Source organism: Anoplophora glabripennis, unplaced genomic scaffold (assembly GCF_000390285.2).
Source record: "Anoplophora glabripennis isolate ALB-LARVAE unplaced genomic scaffold, Agla_2.0 scaffold495, whole genome shotgun sequence".
Lineage (NCBI taxonomy): Eukaryota > Metazoa > Arthropoda > Insecta > Coleoptera > Cerambycidae > Anoplophora > Anoplophora glabripennis.
Genome location: NW_019416680.1, coordinates 43,936 through 66,152, shown reverse-complemented (window position 1 = coordinate 66,152; position 22,217 = coordinate 43,936). Strand labels below are relative to the sequence as shown.

Sequence of the window (22,217 nt, the reverse complement as noted above, 5' to 3'; positions counted from 1 at the left end):
TTTATAACAAGTCGCGCTCGCTCGTACACTCTGAGCCTTCGATTGAGCGCGCGTTTTTTCACAGGTTTTGATAAGGAAACACTAATAACTATAAGGCATCAAAATAAGCCTAATAGCTGCTTTACATTGACAATTTATTGATGAATAAATTGACGAAGTTCTTCATGAATTAATTCATGAATTTATTGGTAAACAGTGTGGTTTTACACTGCTACAGACTTTGTCAAGTTTTTTGACGCATGAATCAGTTCTACCAACGAATCAAAGAAGCAAATAAATTTCAAAAATGTCACCTTTCCACTCATAATTGTAGTGATACAACAGCGGTACCGTTCTGACACATATTATATAAATATTAGTTTTTGTAAGTAACAAATCAGTAAAAACAATGCAAAACTAGTACGACGCCACACAATTATTTACATATTCCAATAACATAACCTCATTACTGATCTGAGGCTGGAAATCTGTTGGGTTGGTACTTCCGAACTTCACGAAGAAATTGACGAAAATTAGAACATGCTCTAATTCGTCAAGAACTTGATGAATAAATTCATGAAGTTATTTGACAGCAGATTTGGTGCATCACACTTGTCCAATTTCTTGATGAAGCGACTTCATGAATTAATTGATCAATAAATTGCCAATGTAAAACAGCTATTATAAACAAATAAAACCAGCATTTTCGTTGAAATTTCACAACTTTCTAAGCTACCATTAATTGTAAATAAATAAATTAATAAATGGAACTTACCTATCTTGCAAAATAAAGTTCAAGCTTTAAAATAAGATGTCGTGCGTCTCAGTCCGTCCAATGGAACCAGAGATATGGTAAAATTGGTGCGCGCGGGGACGGAAAATGTAAGATTGCACTAAATTTGCAATAACTTTGGTTAAAGTTAATCTTTTTTTTAATTTTCAAAAAACATATGTTTGATATGAGAAAGCGTAACTATTAACGCATACAAAATTGTACTAGCTATAAAAATAAACTTTTTACAGCCATTTAAACATTTAATTTGTTAATAACAAATAAACTGACCACTTTCAAGTTTTTTTTTATTCAGGAGGTAAAAATACTTATGAATAAATTGTTTGCAGCCGTGGCACTCTGATTGGCCACGAAACCCTATCTGGCTCCTAGGCTATGGTATTTTCTAATTTGATGCATCTTTTCTCTTTTAATCATTTGAACCTTTCGTTAAGAAACAATTTTAACTTTAATGGCATTGAATCAACTAATTGTAGATTCTATGATCTGTTTTTAAGGTCGATATAATCATTTTGGAAATATTTGTAGGAATGTTTTGTCTCTAGACGTTTAGATTGCTTAGCAAACACTTTGTATAATCGAAAAACAAACGACTATCTGGAGTGGCGAATAGTAGGAATTAGTTAAACAAAATATTTTTATATAATGAACCTGTTTAAATTAATATGTATCGTTGAGTTAGAATTTCAGTTTTAATTATTATTATTATTTATTTATTTTAAATGCATGATATTTTGAAAGAAAAAAGAAAGAAAACGATTCTTGTAAATTATATTGGTTTGGTTAAATAGCATTAATAGTATCTACCTCCAATATTTTAATCAAATTGATTCTTTTTAAATCGAATTTTAAATGGATAGCCCCCAAGAAAGTATGTTTAAGAGGCGGAGTTTAAGTCTATCTATTAAGTCTATCCAACCTATCTACGCTTTTAAACGTTTAAACGGCACATTTATTGTAACTTATAATGTTTTATTTTATGACATGTCTTGAGCGTTATAAACTACATTTATTGAGTTGTGGAAAGTCAAGTTCCTACGAAAACCTCCAACCTTTATTAAACACATAAAGTTCTGGAACTAGTTGCATAGTGTTTGGTCTGCCGCGTTTGTAATCCATAATCAATCCAGAATACCACTCCAAGTTTGTGATATGCAATTTGCCTTTTGCGGTATGTAATGCGGTACATTATGGAAGTTTCGACGTGTTCGTGTTTGGTTGCAGCTAGTTTCTATTCCAAATTCCAAACTACGGAATTCAATTTTGGTTTTGTATAGATATATTACAATTTACATTATTGTTTACAATGTATACTAACAACAATTGTTTATGTATATTAGATACAGACATACAAGATGTTCCAAGCACGAATTTTAACCATGAATTTAACTCAACAGCAATAATATAGTAACATTAATAATACAGCCCCTTGAGGAAAAAAGTCAATGTGTAATAGACTAGAGACTAGACCAACATACTCATACGTTTTTGGAGTTGTTTAATTCGAATGCGTTTGACGAAGTAAGTTCACATTTACGACAATTTGAAGATTAACTTTTGTTTTTTGATGGAAAAATACTGTTTGTCCCTTGATTCTGATCTGAAAGACTGAGATATTTTACGTTCGGATCCGTGGTTGATTTATTTTTCCAGGTCATGTTTAAGCTTATTTGAAGGTTAACAATTGTTTTTTCTTTATAGTAATACAATTTCTGACCTCAGCTTAGTGCTGAGTTATTTTTTCATTTTTAAAATCATTTGATAGTCCTCTCGACAGGATAGTGAGATATCGGGAATATGACCTTTACAGTACCACCATCTGGCGACCTTGGCTTTGACTGTAAAGGCCATGTTCAAGGTGATACCTCTGAGATGGATTATGCCACACATCCCCTTTCGGGCTAGTGTCACCAGTATATTATGAGGTAGCAGTATTTTAAATATCCTAACTGTGAAACCAATTATACTTTTGTCAAAAGCTGAGAGTATGTATTACCAAATTCTGGAATAAGAATGATGGTAACGATCGATCGTTGCCATTTTTATGCCCCCAAAATCATGAAAACCGGATTACACGGATACGAAAATCATCACGATTTAGAGACGATTCTAGTGATTTTCATCAACAAGACCTTCAAAGTCAAATCCAAGGTCATCAGGTGATGTCCTTGATGACCCAAATAAATTTTATAGAGGTAATATTCCCGACATCCCGTTGTTTTGTCGAGATACCAATTTGAGAAGTTCGAGAGGGAGATTTAATCTTTCAATAACCTTGAAAATAAAAACTCTCTGACATTTCCGAACGTAAAATTTCTCGCTCATTCGGAATCTGGCGTCAGAAATTGTATTATCATAAAAAACAAGAGTTGACCTTCAAATAACATTGAATGTGGACTTAAAATTAAATCAACTACGTATCCGAACGTAAGTTTTCTCGCTCTTTCAGAATCTGGGGACGAAAATTGTATTACTATTAAAAAACAAGAGTTGACTTTCAAATAACCTAGAACATGAACTAACCTCATCAGAGGGAGACCGAATTCGGATTCAGCGACCCCAAAAACGTATGGGTATCGTGGTCCAGTCTATTACGCATTGATTTGAAGTGTAATTAACACATTTTTTCGAAACATACCTACATTTTCATAACGTAAATGGTTTTCATTAAGAGTGATATCTTTTAAAATTATAATTTGCAGTTTATAATATATTTTTTTTGTGATTCCAGGTGTGAAAATATCCAGTACAATTTGCAATTTCATCATGCAGCGACTCACGCTTCCTGAACGTTTAGAAATCATTAAAACTTTTTGCCAAAGTATCAGCTCAGTTGTGGGTACTCATCGTTTGTTCACCGGAGAATTGGGTCGCCTTCACCGTTTCTTTATTCAGGCTATACGCCGTACTGTGGCCAAGTTTTAGCGGGATTTCACCCTACAATATCGCAGCAGTAGCAGTTATTATTGAGGAAGAACCTAATGTGTTAGTTTCAAGACGATCTCAATGATTGTGGTTATCTGAGACATCGACTTGGCGAATATTGCGAAATCATTTAGGCCTGCATCCATATATAGTTGTATTGACTCAAGAGTTCAAGCCAAGCGACCAGAGGTTACGTCGTGAGTTTGTTGATTGGGTCGTACAGCAGTTGGAAGCTGATCCTGATTTCAGTGGAAAAATCATCTTCTTAGACGAGCCACACTTTTGTCTTAGTGGCTTCGTCAATATGTAAAATTGTCATCGGAGCGAGAACTAATAAGTGGTCCATGAGGTGCCATTGCATTCAGAAAAACCTGTTACTGGACCTTATTTCTTTTGAGATGATGAGAGAAGAACGGTTACCGTCAATGACAACCGTTGCAGATCCATGTTATGTGAACTTCTGTGGCCAGAATTTGAGACATTAGATATTGAAAATATGTGGTTCCAGCAGGATGGCGCTACGTGCCACAGAGCTGATACGCTCGATTTGCTGAGAGAGTAGTTTGGCGACCAGATCATCTCAAGACGTGGCCGCAACGTACAGTCGTGTGATTTAACACCCTTGGATTTTTTTCTTTGGGGTTATATGAAAGTCCAGGTCTATGCCGACAAGCCACAAACTTTGGAACATTTGGAGGTAAACAAAACCTGTCGTAAATTCAGAAAATGGAGTAGCTCGTATACACGCTGCTGTCGCGTTAAAAGACCAAGAGATGCTACAAAGAGTTCATGCTTCAATGTTGAATCGTGATAATCTTTGTATTGAAGTAGAAGGCAACTTATTTGAACACCTTTGTAAAAACAGTTTCTATTATTATGGTTTTAGTTTATAAGTTTTTCCTCTCCATCTTATAAAATCTTTATTATTAAAATGTTTTTCTTTATCCTTTTCAGGTTAAAATAATTCCTTACTCCTAGATACAACCGAAAACTGCTTACCTACTATTGGTTATAGTCTTATATAGTCTTATATTTGTCTTGGTCCCCATACACAAAGACCTTAGTTTTGAGACAAAAAAAATGGATTTTCACTTTTTTAGTTTTTTGAATTTTTTTTTTTGAAAAACTCAACAAAGGAAAAGAATCGGAAAATTTTCCACTCTTGATTTTCAATTCGTTTTTGTCTCCCCTTAATCAAATCCCAGAAGGACGGGCGTTCCTTTTGGGACACCCTGTATATTTTTTTCTAAATAAAGTCGTTAGAGTGCAAGTTCCTAGTAGCTACTATCTGTACGTAAATTTGCAATAAAAACTAACCAGTGCCATTGGAACAGGAGGGGGCTCAGTAGTTTCAGCTGCCAGATAAAAAATTATTTGATGTTGAGGAGATTTTTATTGGAATGTTTAAAATTAGTTTTTGCATCTCTTGAGTTTTTCATGCAGAATATAGGTATTCATCGTCGGAAATTTTAATTTATTCATAAAGTTATCAAGTAATCACGAATTTCTTTTATATACCTACTTGAATAAACCATTTCCAATCAAAGCCTTTGAGCCGCATGAGTTTTTCTCACATAATGCACCCTTCAATAGAAAATTGAATCATTACGTTATTAAATAAAGCATGAATTTCTGTAAAACTTGAAATTATACTGATTTTCCTCTTTACTCCGCTGCTAATAATGATTTTTATTTTGTCATAGTTTTTGGAATTTTAACAGTGGACATTGCACACCAAGGAATCTCATGAAAAATAAAAATTTTGATCTGATATAGTCTATCCAAAAGTGGACTGCGACTTATTTTTTTGTTAACAGTTAAAAACCTTCGTACCTCCCTAATTCCAATCACCGGTTAGCGTTTGTTTAAATTTTACATGTAGGTAGTACTTAGTAGGTACTATAAGATAAGGCAACTGCACTGTACCAATGTGGAAAAAGCATGCAATACATTTTGGAAACGGACGTGAGCCTTCGCCATCGCTTGACCTGAGAAAAAAATGGAAGTAATTTTGACAACTACTGTCAAGTTGTTTGTTACTGTTATAAAATATTAATTGTTTAGATGTTCTTACAGTAAAGAGTACATACGAACCGGGTGTCTTTATTTTAACGTTTAACGTATAATAAATAACAACCAAGTTTGAATACTTCAATAATTTTTGTGTAATTTGATAAAAATTATGATTCACATACAACTTTTGAAGACTCGTAGAAACCTTAAAGAACGTTTTATGAAAAATGATTACACTTATTTCACCTAATTTTAAAACTGTGGGTACACATGTATGTCTGCAAGTGACCCATTTCAAGTATCATGTGAAGAGCGCCAGCCTGACGCCAGATAGGTTAACTGTTGCAAGTCACAAATAACAAAACTAATCTGCAATACACGTACTATGGTTCCCGGAAACGGACCACGGCAGATTGGCGCCAGGGACTCCACACCAAGGCTCTCCAACGAACGCTCGCCCCGACAACATTTTCTTTTCACTACACTTTGTTTTCAATAAAAATACTTATTTTACCGTTGAGAGAGAGTTTTATTTTGCTGCACACCGAAAGCAACCCTCAAAACTATTTAACTTACTCGGTATACGCTATTTTTAAGTAATATAAAAATAACGTAAAGGGTGTTCTTATAGGGGTTCTGCACCATCTTATCTACTTTATACTTTTCTTTTTGTATTTAGGCCTATATTTACCAAAATATCATAATATAAAATTTCATATAATTATTGGCTGTGATTTTCGAGTTAAACAAAATCAGAGGTTCCGTTTCGTTTTTAAGTTGCCCCTAGACGGGCAATCATTTTGATCAAAAGATTGCGTTAATCGATCGAGTCAAGCATGATTGACCATCTAGGAACCCGTTTGACGCTTGAACCAATCATTGACGGTGAATGATAGAAAGTCTGATTGACGCAAATGATTGAGGATTTTTTCAATGGTAGGCGTGTACTATATTTGATAAGCCAAAGGTAGCTACACAAAAAAGCACAATTTCACTATTTACACAGAAACTCAGTCGAGTTTCTCATTCTTTCAAAAGTTTGGCGGGTTGATTGAAGCGCGCGTCAATGGATTGACTCAATCTTTTGATCAAAAGATTAACCGTCTAGGCCTTGCTTAACATTTAAACAGGCGATTTTTCTTATCTTGATCCCAGGAGTCTTCCTGAGTTTATCCTATATGTCATCAAGCATTGTATTTTAAAAAAAGTTAATATTTATGTATGATCATCTGTTTTATAGGAGGCCCCATCTGCTAGAAACATTCAAAAATGGAAGGCAATAGTCACCAGCTACCAATAATTATTTTTGTGCCTCCTTACTACTTATAAATTTATCTTTACAGACAATTACCTATTTACAACTTTTCAGCACTTGAACGACTTTTCGTGTAACTATTATTTTATTCAACGTTCATGAGGGCAAGATAATTCAAGACAATTCGGAAGTTTTTGACTAATTTATGTTCTTGGAAAACATTTAATTAACTTGAGTTTCGAAAGTGACCTCTCGAAACTTGCTGAAATAACTAAGGATGCGAGGCTGTGCATAAGTTGAAAACGGAATAAATGAATTTGTTCTCGTTAAATATTTCCGTTGTATCTGTAACTGCTTCAAATGATTCTAATTCATGGTTAATCAATGTTATAAAGATAAAGCATAGGTATTTCGAGATACAATTAAAAAAATATAAAGGAGCAGATTCCTTTACGTACATAATATTTGGAGAAATCAATATTTTACCATCTATTTAATATGGATTTACATTTAAGTCAGCATAAGCAAGAACTTTTGTCTAATCAATTACTTACTTATTAATATAATGCTGACGAGCTGCCTATGTAATAAAGACACATGTATGAAACCGAACTTTATTTTTTTTTAACTTTATTATTAATTTCATACATTATTGATCGATTTCTCCCTCAAAGTAGTGCCCCTATTCATACACTTTTCCCAGCGGTGTCTCAGTCCTTGACGAATTTGTTTTGATGTCATCAATAGTCTGAAAGCGGCATCCTTACAGCACTGATTTTAATTTCGGAAATAAGAAAAAATCGCAAGGAGCCAGGTCTGGCGAGCAAACACAGCGAGGGAGGACAGTAATCTGATTTTTGGCACAAAACTGACGAATTGACAAATCTGAGTGTGCGGGTGCATTGTCATGGTGCAAGAACCATGAGTTGTCTCACCACAATTCTGGTCTCTTTTTGCCGTTTTTTTCACGTAGGTAACCGTTGTAAAACACCTTGATAGTACACACGGTTCACTGTTTCACCTTGAGACAAGAATTCAAAATGCACAATTTTATTGAAACCGAAAAAAACAGTGATCATCATTTTAACACTGGATCGAGATTAACGTGCTTTCTTGAGGCGTGGATATCCTTTACCTCTATCCATTGTGATGATTGATTGATTGATTGATTGATTTTGTTTCAATGTCCTAGCCATAAATCCAGCTAGCTTTCGTCTCCGCTCATGATCATTTGAATGATCGCCATTGGATTGTTCAAGGAGTTGCCGACAAACGTCCACATGATTTTCTTTCTGTTGTTCGGTTATCAAACGAGGAACAAATTTTGTTGTAACTCGATGCAAGTGCAATTTTTCAGTCAACATTTTATGGCATAATGTAATTGTGATGCTAACCTCTTTTGCAATTGACAGTCAATCTTCTGAACGAGGGAGTCATCAGTTCAAGTCGAAGGCCTTCCTGGTCGAAGATCATCTTCAATTGACTGAAGACCACTTTTAAATCGTGAAAACTATTCGTAACATTGCGTACGACCTAGAGCATCATACTCAAATAACAATATAAATTAAATGAGATCAATAATCCAAGAACATGTGGTTAAAAAGGACATTATGTGCAAGATATTGCTGCCAACCACATATCACTAAATATCTCCATTAGCACGTAATTCGAAAAGTTTCATTAATTTCTTATATTTAAACAGAAAACTAAATATCTCCATTAGCACGTAATTCGAAAAGTTTCATTAATTTCTTATATTTAAACAGAAAACAATTATTATTCATTTATTTCTTATATTTAAACAGAAAACAATTTATATATCTTATATTTAAACAGAAAACAATTTGTTATTGAATTCCAAAATAACTCTGCACCCTGAGATCCTCCTAGTAAGTACACGATACAGCTTGACCAAACTGAAATGAAGAAGACAATGCAGTAGGTGTGACAAAATTCAGGAGACCTTGATATTAGGGTATATGTACCACAGACAGAGAATGAACTCTGATGATATGACAATGCAGCCAGTGCGTATCCGAACCTTGCGACCACATTCCTTGACGTACATCGAGAGGTACTTCTTCAAGAGGAAATCATTTCTTAAAAATTTCAAACATTGTTGTTTAGTTAGGTAGTTTGGCAACACGAAAGATCTTATAGGAAAATTAGTACCAGACTTGGTACAAAGATTTTCAATAGATCATATAATGGAAATTAAAAATACGTTGCGATTAAAAATAGATGGACGATCTTATTGTAGGAGAGTATTTTTATAATGTACACTAATAACAATAAGGCTCGGCTAATTTTATACATACTACACTAATAATGAAATATAACAGGCTTTTAGATTCTCAAAGATGACAGTTAAGAAAGAAGTAATTTTCAATCACAAAATAAAATAAAAATCAGTCCAACAAAATATCCAGGCTGGGACTGGTATTTTTCTTTCAGCTGCACTGTTTCTATTTTCTGCATCAAACCGTTTCTTTCGCGAGTGAATAAATTTTAGGCTACTGTATGTGTCAATATTTTTGGCGGTGTACTTTTCTCCACCGAGTGCAAAATAGTGTGTGACAAATTTTATGTATGTAATACTCGTATTTGGTGTATTAATAAAATAATATACTGGGTGTTTGTAAACAAGTGCGAGATATTTTAGGGGGTGGTTGTCGAAGTTATTTTGTGAAAAAAAGTTCATATAAACGTACGTCGAAATATGTTTCGTTTCCGAGATTCAGTGTTTAAATTTTAATTTTTTATTTATTTTTATTAATTATTTAAAAGAGCATTAAAGATATTGATTCGAAATTTGATGGTTGTATTTTATTTAGAAATACTAGCAACCTACAAGATAATGTATTAATAGAAATTAAAAATACACAACGTGCAATAAAATATGTTTTATTTTTTTCCTCAAAAACGGTGCATCCTACAAAAAAATATTGAGAGACTAATTTCATTCAAAATGATGGCGGATTTCTAAAAAAATATTAAAACGGAAAAAAGTGGCGTACCAATTTTTTTTGTTGAAAAAGGCTGTGGCATTCTCGCACGAACGCCACTGGTGCAAGTAGAAATATTCGGATCACCCCAAAAAATGCACATTTATCCCTCCAAAGCGTTTTTCAAATTTCGAGACAACATCTTTAAAACTCTTTGAAATAATAATTAATAAATATAAACAAAAAGTTAAAATTTAAAAACTGTATCTCGGAAATGAAGTATATTTCGACCTACGTTTATATGAACTTTTTTTACAAAATAACTTCGGCAACCCCCCCTCTAAAATATTTCGCACTTATTTACAAACACCTTGTATAATTTCAGTGAGAGTGAACTTTACTTCAGATATTGTGTTAAATGATAACGGATGTTAACAAATAGTGCAATTTGCTTAGATTTCAAAATTTCGAACAGTAATGTGTATTATTAATAAATATTTTTCTTCTTTCTATTAAAAATGAATATCCAAATTTGTAAACACTCTGCATAACAGACTTTTTGCCAAGCATCTTTTTTTAAACTTTCACATACTGCCACTATGTAAGTTTCAAGAATAGAATGTCATTTCGCCTAAATTGCGTTTAAAATAATAATTTTGCCTTCTAGTGATGTTTTCGTTTAACTTTATACACTAGTACCATAAACAAAATTTAACTAATGTCTTGCTAGGTAATAAGATCAAAAGAAGTCGGATAAATCGTAACTTTGTTTTCTTGGAAGAGGTCAAGCTCCTAAATCATTAAAAAGTCTGCGCAAACATTTTCTTTTGACTGAAAATAAAATTTAAAACGTGTTTTTACAGATGAATTTTACCTTCTACAAGAATATGGTTTCAGAGTAGATTCAGGCAAATTGAAAACAAACTGAATGCAAAAGTAAATAATTTATTATGTATACAAATAGTCCCTTACAGAAAATTCATGTAATGTCGATAACATGTAAATCAGTATTGATCAATGTAGGTGAATACACTCGATTTTAACATATGTATACTAAAATGAGATGCACATATTTTTTGTAATAGATGGATGTATTTTTGTCGAGATGAAATTGACATTTAAAAAATTATTCAGGAAATGGAAACGTATTCATGACGAGGTGAAATAAAGAATTTATCATCTGCATCTGATACACAGAGTTATTGGAAGCATGGTTTCTGCTCCCGGAATGGGATGATGATGGGATTATTTTATTATAATTATGAATTATAATATTTTATTATTATCTTATCTACCTATACAGGCTGTTACAAATTCGCTTTTCACTACAGGGATCTCGGAAACGGTAAGAGGTACGAAGTAGCTTAAATGGGGGCAAAGTTACGTAATCAGGGGACCAACATTATGCATCTAAAAAATCACGGCTAACATGATTAGTTTTCGAAATATTTGAAAAAAAAAACATTTTGGAAATCGGTTTTTGTTTCATTTCAGCCTTCTTCGAGGTAATATTGAAAAAAGAAGAACACTTTTTCATAGCCACTTTTTGCCCTCTATCGAATAGCATAATCAATTTTTATATGTAACGTTTCGTCTTTCCAGTACCATTATCAACTCCATTTTTTTAAATACGACCCTAGAAATTTTATTACATCAACAGTTTCATGCCAAATGAATTTAACCAAAAACCGTTAATTTTATAAAAAATTTAAAGAGATCTGTTTTATTCGGAATTGATTAAAAAATTTAGAAATGGTGTTATTTTCTAGAAAAATTCACGGGCGTACGAATTATTTTTGTTAACAGTTACCCACCGCAGGCACGTCACTGGTGGGTGAAATGGATAACAAATATCTTTATTTTATTCACCGTAACTAATGTGTTATTAATACCAAATTTCAGTTCAATATATGTTGATCTTTTAGAGATATTAAGAAAAATTCTTAAAAAAAGTTTGTTTTCAACACCCTATGTCTCACTAACGAAGCGTTCTAAGACCTACGTTTATAGGAACTTTTCTTATTAAATAATGAATCTCTATCATCTGTTAAAATCCTACCACAAAAAACTGACTCACCCTGCATACACTGAAATGCAAATACCAAATGTAATAAGAAGAATTATTTATCATGTGACTTACAATTAGCTGAAAATTATATTGGTAGGCGAAAATCTCGGTCAGGGAGGCAAGTAGGCATGTACGAGTATATAAGCAGACAAGTAAACAAGTAGGCAGCAGGCAAGTAAGCAAATAGGCAAGTAGATAAGCAGACAGGTAAGTAGCTGCTACATGGAATTCTACAGTAGGATTTCTGTAAAGACTACTGCGCCGACAGAATCGCTTACTACCAGACCAAAACTTCGTTAACTCCAGAATCCTCACAATGACTAGAAGGTTTTCTTCTAATAGGCTTTTCAAAACTAGTTGTTTTAGAACAGTGGCATCCAGTGGCGCCACAACGTGCTAAAGCAGCTCCAAAATATTAAGAAAAAATACCAAAACTGAAACTACCAATCTATGATGTCGGGTTAATTCTCCCTGTACTACAATGGATAAGTAAGATGCGCTCACTATAAATAATTAATTGCATTGGCACAAAGTTTGCCATAGCTTTGAAAAATCAACGTGAAATGATATAAGATAACAAACGAGTCAAGAAATTACTAGGAACTTATTTTCTCTCCGTAAAGAAACATTTTTAAGTTAATTAAAAAAAAATTTCGAAAAAGTCAACAGAATCTATACTTTTCGAAATTTAAAATAATTTTCAGAATAAGCCTTGTAGTGCCATGTATCAATCAAAATCGGACGCTACGATAAGAAGTATCTACAGAAAAATTCAATAAGAATACGTCAAACGTCAGATAAAATATCTACTGCCAAAATTAGTCGAAAACCTAGAAATAAACAAATACAAACTGACAAGAATAAACAAATTGCGAACTAAATTGAGGTAAGACTACATTATTAAACCCCAGTTGCATTCTCAAGAATACCAAAACTTATAATAGATACAGTAAATCGTCACCAAAAGTTATAATTTGCATAATTATTATTATCTACCAAATTCTAATTTAACATCTTGCTTTCCAAAATGGAATATTGCCAATTATTTATACAGGGTGTTTGGAAAAGTTGGTATAAAATTTAAGGGGGGTGAAAGTAGAGCCAAAAATAGTAAAAAAAGTTCCTATAAACATTGGTCCTCCGGAGCACCTTTACTGAGATATGGCCCTCCAAAGGGGTCTTATCATTTGGATATTTTTTAAAATAACTTTCTGTCTGATTAAGGTAACGGAATGAAATTTGTACGTAATAATCATACCATAAGGGCCTTTAACTACCATAAGTTTCATCAAAATCGGTTATAAATATAGTTTTGTAACTACTCTTAACAGAAATTATTCGAATTTTTTTTATTCCTTTGAATTATCAAGCAAATAATATTATTTTTTAATGAATTGGACGCTTTTGAAAAAAAAAATGGATCTACTTTTTTTTCGAATTCTGCGTAGTTTAGTCAGAAATAATTATTTTTTAAATAATGTATGGCTCAGAATAGTAACTTTTTAACATTTTCACATAGTAGGCATCTTTCATAGTGACAATTTCATTGTAATGATACTAATGATTGTCACTTTCGCGTGCTATGGTTTAAATTCTTATGTTTCTTTATTTTCTTAGTTGTGATCTTTGTGCTCAACTTCGCATTTCATTCGATTTTTTTACAGCCATGACCCATCATGCTTTTACTAACCGTGAATATGCCGATACTCTCTTTGAGCCGCCAGACTATTTCCATTGCAGAAACCATAAAATAAAATGTATATCGGTATATTCACGGTTAGTAAAAGCATGATGGTTCATCGTTGTAAAAAAAACAACTTTTCCAAACACCCTGTATAATAATTGTTGGTTAATATGGATTTCTTATTATTATTTCTTATTTTTTGTACATCACAATATATCGATATCTTGCCAGGGAAAGCATTTTTTGCACTTTCATATATATTTGCAATTCTTGTATTAAATTTTGAAGCATTAAAAATAGGTATAGAAATAATGAGTATAATTTTTGGGTGAACTTTAGGGTATTTTTTTCTACAAAGCACAATCTATTTTTAAAACCAACAAAACCATAACATTTTAAGTGAAAAATATTTCAATGCACATTTTTCATTAAAAAAACTCAAACACTGAGAATCCGGATTTAGAAACTGATATCCTTCATTCTGCATACTCTCTGTGAGGTTGTTCCTTTCACTTCATTAGTTCGATCCTAGATAAGTATACTCACTAAAATCCTTTTTTGGTATGTGATTGATGTGGTTGTCTTTCTTATAGGTTAAAAGTAAACAATAACGTAAGAATCACTTTCAGTTTAACAAGAATAGAAATATGAAGTATAGTATGTGGAGTTCTATAAAGCGTTCTTAAGTAGAAAATAAATGTAAAATTGTAAAAGGTAAACTAATACATTCATTATAATACACTTGTCTTTCAGTGGGATAAATATAAAATGGTAAACACTATTAGCAATTTGAAAGTTGAAAAAAAAACGAAAAAAGTCAGTAAATTAGGTGCTATGAAACGGTATAGAATCAATGTGTGTAATATCTTGGATTGGTGTAGTTGTAAATAAACCGCTCTGTTTCAATGCTTCTGGAATATTTGGAAGAAAGATACAGTTCCAAAGAAGAAGCTACACTTACCGAAATGGATTTTATGTAAAATACTTATGCTTGCCATAAAAGTTCCCGCAATTAGCCTGTTACCTGTACGATCTCTTCGCTTTTTTTGTACCAATCGGCAGTTCCGAGTCATCTGGTATACAAGAAAACTAATAGTCCTGAGTCAATCGAAAGAAGATGAAGATGGTATCAAATAATGAGAACAGATAAACGGTAATTTATTTGATTTCATTCCAATATAGAGGATTTTATTATGGGGTATTTTCAGATATTAGTTGTGTCTGGAATATATTTTTATCAAAAAGCCATAATGATGAACCAAGATTCTAAAGCTAGTGCTTTTCGTAAATAATCCAAGGACATTCTGTACATATAATTCTACAATCCTTGATGCTTGTATTGATCGAAGAGGAAATGTGGATATAGCAAAACTACATACTTTGATAAATTGTGTGTAAATAGATACATAAAGTCAAACCCTATCCTTGTATAATGTTATTAGAAGGCCTTTGAGAAACTTTTAATTTGGATAGGAGTGGTCTATGAAGGGCAGCCTATTAAACCTACCAATCCTGCTATGTATTGAGCTCTACAATTAGGATGGCATCAGATTCCATACCTTCTGAGCCGTAGTTAATTATGTTATTAGTAATACATTCTTTAGTATAACTGTACTTAGATTGTAAACTATTTACGAATTTACAAACTTATAAAATATATGTTTATTGACATTTTATCATAGAAATGAGAGTTATTATCTATGAGAAAATATATCATTAATTATTATTAATAAAAATATGGAGTTATATCCTCAACTAGACCTCCAGTTTGATCAATGATGACTTTTAAGTGATTTAAATAAGTTGTAAAAAACGGAATATCTGAAAGAAATAAACAAACATATTGTAGACATTCGGCGTAGTGTGCTTTGATTATACATTTGTTTACTTATTTGTTTCATGATGTTCCAATGTTCAGTTTCTTTTTGTCATATTCTAGAAGCTTAGAGATTGTTCTATAATTGTTCTTAGAAACCCATGGAAATATTAAGAAACAAAGAAAATTATATAAACATCCGCGCTAACGTGCGGGGAGAGTTTTTTTAATGTCAAGTTGACATTTGTTATTGTGAGCTGTCGAGTTGTCAAAGAAACTGCGTATAAAAATTGTTTTAGCTGAAATAAATTCGGTACAAATAGGTATCAGGAGTGGGATTCTGAAGATTATTTGTTTGAGAAGACAGTGAACGCCAGTGAAGTAGCAAAAATGGAAGTGTCAGTGAAACAACATGGAAATGATGATGGTAATGAAGACAGAACATGATGAATTAATGACAAGGCAGGATGCATTAAGAACTGATAAGAAGACCAGACAGGATATATTAAGGTCTGGTATGAAAACATAACAGAACGAACTCAAAAGTGACGTGAGAAATTAATTAAAAGGTATGAAAAATGAGAAGAAGAAACAGTTAGACGGACGAGCTGGTAGAGATAGAAATAGACAACAGATTCAGAAATGTATAAAAACGATTGGAAAATGTAGGGAGTAGATTCGGCGTTCCAAGAGTTTCTCAGTTGAAAAACATCAAAAAGACCAGATCGGCACCCCTGAATCCACAATCTGACGGCATGGTGGAGAGATTTAACTACTTGTCCCTGGAGAATCATCTTAAAATAGTCCTCAATGAATACCAAAATGACTGGGACCGACATGTGAATTTGTTCCTGTTTCTGCCAGTCTATGAGACTACTGGCAGAAGACCAGCCAGTATAGTCTTCGGTAGGGAATTGAGGAAACCTTTCGATATTGTTTATGGCCGTCCAAAAGATTGAATTGACGTACCAGAAGACTACTTATCCGTGTTAGGGAAAAAAATCGACGCCATCTATGACAACGTCCAAGAAAAGGAAGTGAGAAAGCGATCGAATGAAAATCCGGTACGATGTCAGAGCCAACACCAGTCGGTTCCAGGCGAGAGATCTAGTATGGCTGTACAACCCAGTACGGAGGAAAGGAAAATCACCAAAGTTCCAAAACTTCTGGGTAGGCCCGCATACGGTGATCAAGAGGATCAACGACGTAGTCTACAAAATACAGAGAATAAGGACCAGAACTAAAATTGGCGCCAAAGACCAGATCTCTCCAGCGAACGCTCGCCCTGACAACATATCTTTTTCTCTACACTTGGTTTTCAATAAAAAATACTTTTATTTTACCGTTGAAGAGACTTTTATTTTGTTGCACACTGAAAGCAACTCTCATATATTATACTACTAACTTACTACCTTATACTAGGTGTTTGTAATAATATGCCATCTTCTGCGTGAAGTAAAAATTGTTACTGGAATAGAAATTGTTTAGTTTTATGAAAAAATTTAAAGTAGATTAGTAAAGTGTCTTGTGCAGTGCAAGGGTAAATCTTATTAATTTTTAATATTTAGTGGCGCTATTTGTGTGAATTCATTCTTAAATTTTGTGTAATATTATTGAAAACCATATATACAAATCAAAGAAGATAGTATTTAACAGCTTTGGCACGCAGTAGTTATACATATATCTTAAATTTTTTGTTATTTTAGTAGTTCCAATAAAGCGGTATCTGTGTTTATTGCTAATGGCTGCAATAAATGCCACCACCAAAGTCTCCTGTCTATAAAATTATGCGGTTCTCTTATCCTCTGTTATTTATAGATATATTCCGGAACCAAATTAAAGAATAAATTTATTTCAAAGCTACTTTTTGTCATTTCCAAATAGTCAGTAATTCCTAAACCAGAGGAAACGGCTCATAAAAGTAAGTATATGCCCTTGTGTTTTTTTTTACCGCGTGCTATAAACTGACTGTATCCCATGGGTCTATTATATTTATGCTGTTTTCTCATTCTTTTAGAAATAAATTATGCACGAAATATTTCAGGCTGTAATTTTTATATTTGATGTAACTATATTTGACCGAATATAGCACATGATACTTTTACATAATATGAAGCTTGTGCACTTTGTGATTTGTTGTTAAATCAAGTCATCTGCATTACGTGAGCTAACGGATTTAAATCTAATCGCTACCTCAGCCTCTTTCTAGAACCCAGGGTTTCAATCTGAAACCTCTACTCTCTTTTATTTTCACTAACGATATTACTGCTTTTCTTAATTGCCGTAAATTAATATATGCAAACGACCTAAAATTTTTTGTTCCGCATCAAGACTTCATTTAAATTATTTAATTTTAAATGCAAAGTTGTTCCTTTGTGCACAAAATTCAGTTCCATTCAACCAAGAAATTGATTTAAACATTTGAATCAGACACACATATTCAGTATTTTTTTTCACATTTCAAAATATTGACGGCTTTGTGATAAGGTCGTGGTTTTCGTGATAATTTTTATTTAAATTATTGTTTAATGCATATCGGACATATGCTAAGTTTGAATGCAACTCATTGCTTTGCGTTGCTGTATATACAGGGCGAGTCAGATTTTATATGGATAACTTTGGGAAGTGATAATATTTAAAAAATAATGTTAATGTCCTTTGCGTTTTTCATTTTGAGGCACTGTAAGGACGAACTCATAAGAAATTCTTATTTCTCACAATGTGTCCTTTACGGATAAAGACATGTTACCAAACCTGATATACTTTGAGAGTAGATTTATGGTTATAAGCTGCCTTAATACCAGATTTGTTCATTAATCTGTGCTGGAGATATGGGCAGTGATGGTTGGTGGGGGGAGCTCTGGGGCGTCGCCATTCCTGGAAGTATTCATAGTAAAAAAATTTAATTTAAAATTTAGTTTACAACATTATCTAGATAATTAAATAGATTAGACTTGAAAGAAAAAAATTCATACGGCTCTGCGCATAATCATAATCAATAATGAAGATGTTTATTCTAATGAAAATTTCATTTTTCAATTTCTGTAGGGATCTGAAAAGAGATTTTAGTAAAGCATGGGTAACAGAATTTCTTGTTTTTCATTGTATATTTTTCGTAAGGAAACCTAAGGTATGATTTTTGTTTTTTTTTCCATAGCATCACAAGGTAGAGTGAGAAAAGTTTCATAGTAGGCTTTATATAATACCTGCAAAATCATATAAAGCAGCAAGGTATTGTGACAGTTTATAGCCACTTATCATCTCACGAAATTTGGTTAACATATCTTTCTTCGTTTTAAAGATATTGTAAAAAATAATGATTTTTTATGGCCTTCAACAAACTGTATATCACTTTAGGCCCTCAAAATGAAAAACGTTATAATACAAAATGGCATAATTTTTTATGTATTACCATCTTTCCAAGTTATCCAGATAAGATCCGCGTCATCTTATATATTCAGATAAAGAGTGACCCAAAATTTCGCCCGTTTTGTCGACCTCACGAAAGTGGTCTAAATAATAGCCTGTGGTGACACTTCAGAGTAGGCAAAATTTTAAGCTGAGCATAGTTTTTGTTTTGGAGATATGACAAGTCGAACCTGTTAGTTGACTTGTTCACGCCAAGATGAATCCAACATTTTCGGCACACTCGTTCATACTTTTCAAGATTCTCAAATATGCAAAGTGTAAAATGTGCTATATAAAATCTTTCGTTCTTTATGAATCTACCATTAGATTTTACCAAACACTTTTAATGAGGTACCTACTGCCGATTTTATAAAAAAAATCAGGATTTTTGCTGAAAATACTCTAGAAAGACCTTATACCCGAAGGACTTTAAACTAGGATAATTTGGATGTAAGATTAATAATGATGAAAGAAATATATAATTGAGTAATCAAAGTTTATATTAGTGATTTTTTTAAATTGATTATATTGCATGCATATGATCCTTACAACAGTTAGGATAAGATTAGATATTCTTTAAGAAAACATCATATTGTGAGAGACTACGCTTTTTGCAAGCAATGAGTTTACATTTTCATCACTCAGATCATGTAAAATAATACGCAACTATTTTCTTAAGAGAAATCTCTTCCGTCGGCTCAGCAGCACCCGAATTCACCAAAAAACTGATTGTTCTCCAAACTTCCTTTAGTGTTTGCTATATATTTTAAGTGGATATATAAATCCGTCAAGGTTCGCTATGTTTTCAGTATAAAAATATTGTTACATCAAAAATATATGTTTTATTTTAAACAACACAGAATTCGTTCACACAAGCTATGTGATCACTCGGAATAACCACAACGTTTTCTTCGAATTATTTCCCCTAGTAGAACTCGGAAGTTCGTGATATTGGTCAACTATGTTCTTCAATAATATCAACACTTTACATTCTATTTATAGACATATTTTTCTGATTATATTTGTATATTTCTTGGCCTTGTTCGATATGGCTTAGTATTATTGTAGAATATTGTTAAGGTGAGGAAGAGAAATAAAGAGTATGGAAAAGATGGAATGTTCATCTTGTGTGAAGGAAAAGACAGTTCAAAGAAGAACTTAAAATATTCAGGTAATTACTGAGTGGAGGTTGAAAGAAAAGTGGAAAAATATTTTAAAATGCCTCAACCCCTAATACATCTCTTTTACTGTATATTTAACATCGAAGAACATTGTTTGACTTTATATGATAATTAAAAAAAAAAAATTTGTTTGAATTAGTTTAATACCTTTAAATTAGTGTAAAAAATGCCGGAGCCAATAATAAAATATATGTTTTTCGGAATATTCATCTTAAATTGTAACTGGACAAAATTATACATTATAAACAATATATATCTAAGAAAGTACCTACCAACTAATTAATTTATCAGTGTGGAAGTACGTTGAATACACGAGCATTTGCGTTTATATACTTTTTTTGGTTAACAAAAATGAAGCAAGAACCTTTGAGGGTAGAACACATAGAATTCGCAGAAATATCGAGGGTTACTACTATATTCTTTTTCTAAAATGATGAAGAGGGCGTTGAAGTTTCGATATATTTTTAATTAAAAAAAAATAGTTTCCCGTAATGTGTTTTATTATCGAGTTTAAAAATGTTTTTTTTTTGTTCAAGTACTGCAAATCGACTAACTAACGTTACGGGAAAATGACACGAATACATTTTTACTTCAAAATAAAACAAAAAGTCTATTGGATTATTTATAAACTAGGGGATGAAATTCTAAAAAGAACCCTAAATCTAATCTTATATCTATGCGACTGGAATACATAATTTGTCACAGAGCACAGTAGATTATGAATTATGCAGGGTATAAACAATATAACAAATTTTTTGAAAAAGCGCTTTGGAAAAAGTTTCAGTTTTTATCGGAATTTTAATAATTTCTGTCCTTTATTTTTATCAATTCGAAACTCGTCGGTTCATTTTTGTTACACCAAATAATGCACGAGTTCGGGAAATATCGTTGGAAATTAATCTAGTAATATCTCATCCCCTTTTACTAATCGGAGAGATTAGCTCAGAAGTTAACCCATTCAACAAGCCGCATTTGCGCTCAGAAACAATTTACTTTCGTAAGCCGTAATAGGATTGAGTGCAGGACGGCGACCGGTATCAATCTCTCACATTGACCCAAGTCAACTTTCATCCAGCCTACTGCGAATATTTCCTTTCTAAGAGTATAACTGATCTATGATCTTTGGAGTGTGGAGATCGAATCCGCGACAGTGGCAACATCGATTCAAAATTGGCGACTAAATAATGATATGAAACCGTAGCCCGACCAGTTCGGTCCGGATCTCGAATTTTGCACGGGATCTATAAATAATATTCTAGCCATAAAAGTCATAGTTTAGTTTCTTGGTCCAACTGAGTCACGTCCCGGACTCAGCAGAGAACTGTATAAATCGACTTTATATAACGCAGTGGAACTCCATTCTTGTAAAGGTATTACCATACCTGCCATATCGATAAAGTCGATTTATTCTAAACATGAGCCATTTAAAATACATTATATTTTAAAAATTGATGAAAACCGAAATCACTGTTGTTTGCTGAAATATGTAAGAAAAAATATTAACACGATTACTTTGCTATGAGTAACTAACTCCTCAACCGTATAATAATGTACAGGATGTTTAGAAATTTGTAAAGGATTTTATAATCGCATTTTTAACAACAAAATAGTTGAAACTGCAAAGCAGCATTTAAAGTTAATAACAACTGAAATATTTAAAATCGTCCTCGAGTTACATATTACATAAAAAGAGGTGTATCTATGTGGCCCTAAATGGCGCACTATGTATTTTTGTTTGTTTGTACAAAAATCAAATATCTTGATTCAGAGAGTAGATAAAAATATGAGCCTGGTTGCAAATGAAAGCTGAATGGATGTAGAATATGGAAAAAATATGACAGACGATTTTTTTTCTATATGACCTTCGAATGACTAGGCAAAGTCTATGCAACCCAAAAATTTTATGGATTTTTCTACTTACCTTCTATAGTGTGTTTATTTGATATTTATTTGTAAAATAAAAAACAGAAATCCAGGTTAATAATTAATCTTTAATTTGTGAATAATTTTCTTGCTTAACAGTGTCAAAAAGCAGTTTAAAAATAATACCGACTTTGGAGAGACTTTGCTAGCGTTAGCAAAATGATAGAAAATTTTTGACGCCAGATTTGGAATTGCCGTGCAAAATTGTGCAAAATCGTGTGCATTGA

The 22,217-nt window shown here is 32.6% G+C and overlaps 1 protein-coding gene across 1 annotated transcript in view; it reads right to left on the bottom strand.

Moving 5' to 3' along the window:
• Positions 1-22,217, bottom strand: part of LOC108910351 (tachykinin-like peptides receptor 86C) — a 220,230-nt gene that overhangs the window by 172,873 nt on the left and 25,140 nt on the right. The window lies entirely within an intron of this gene.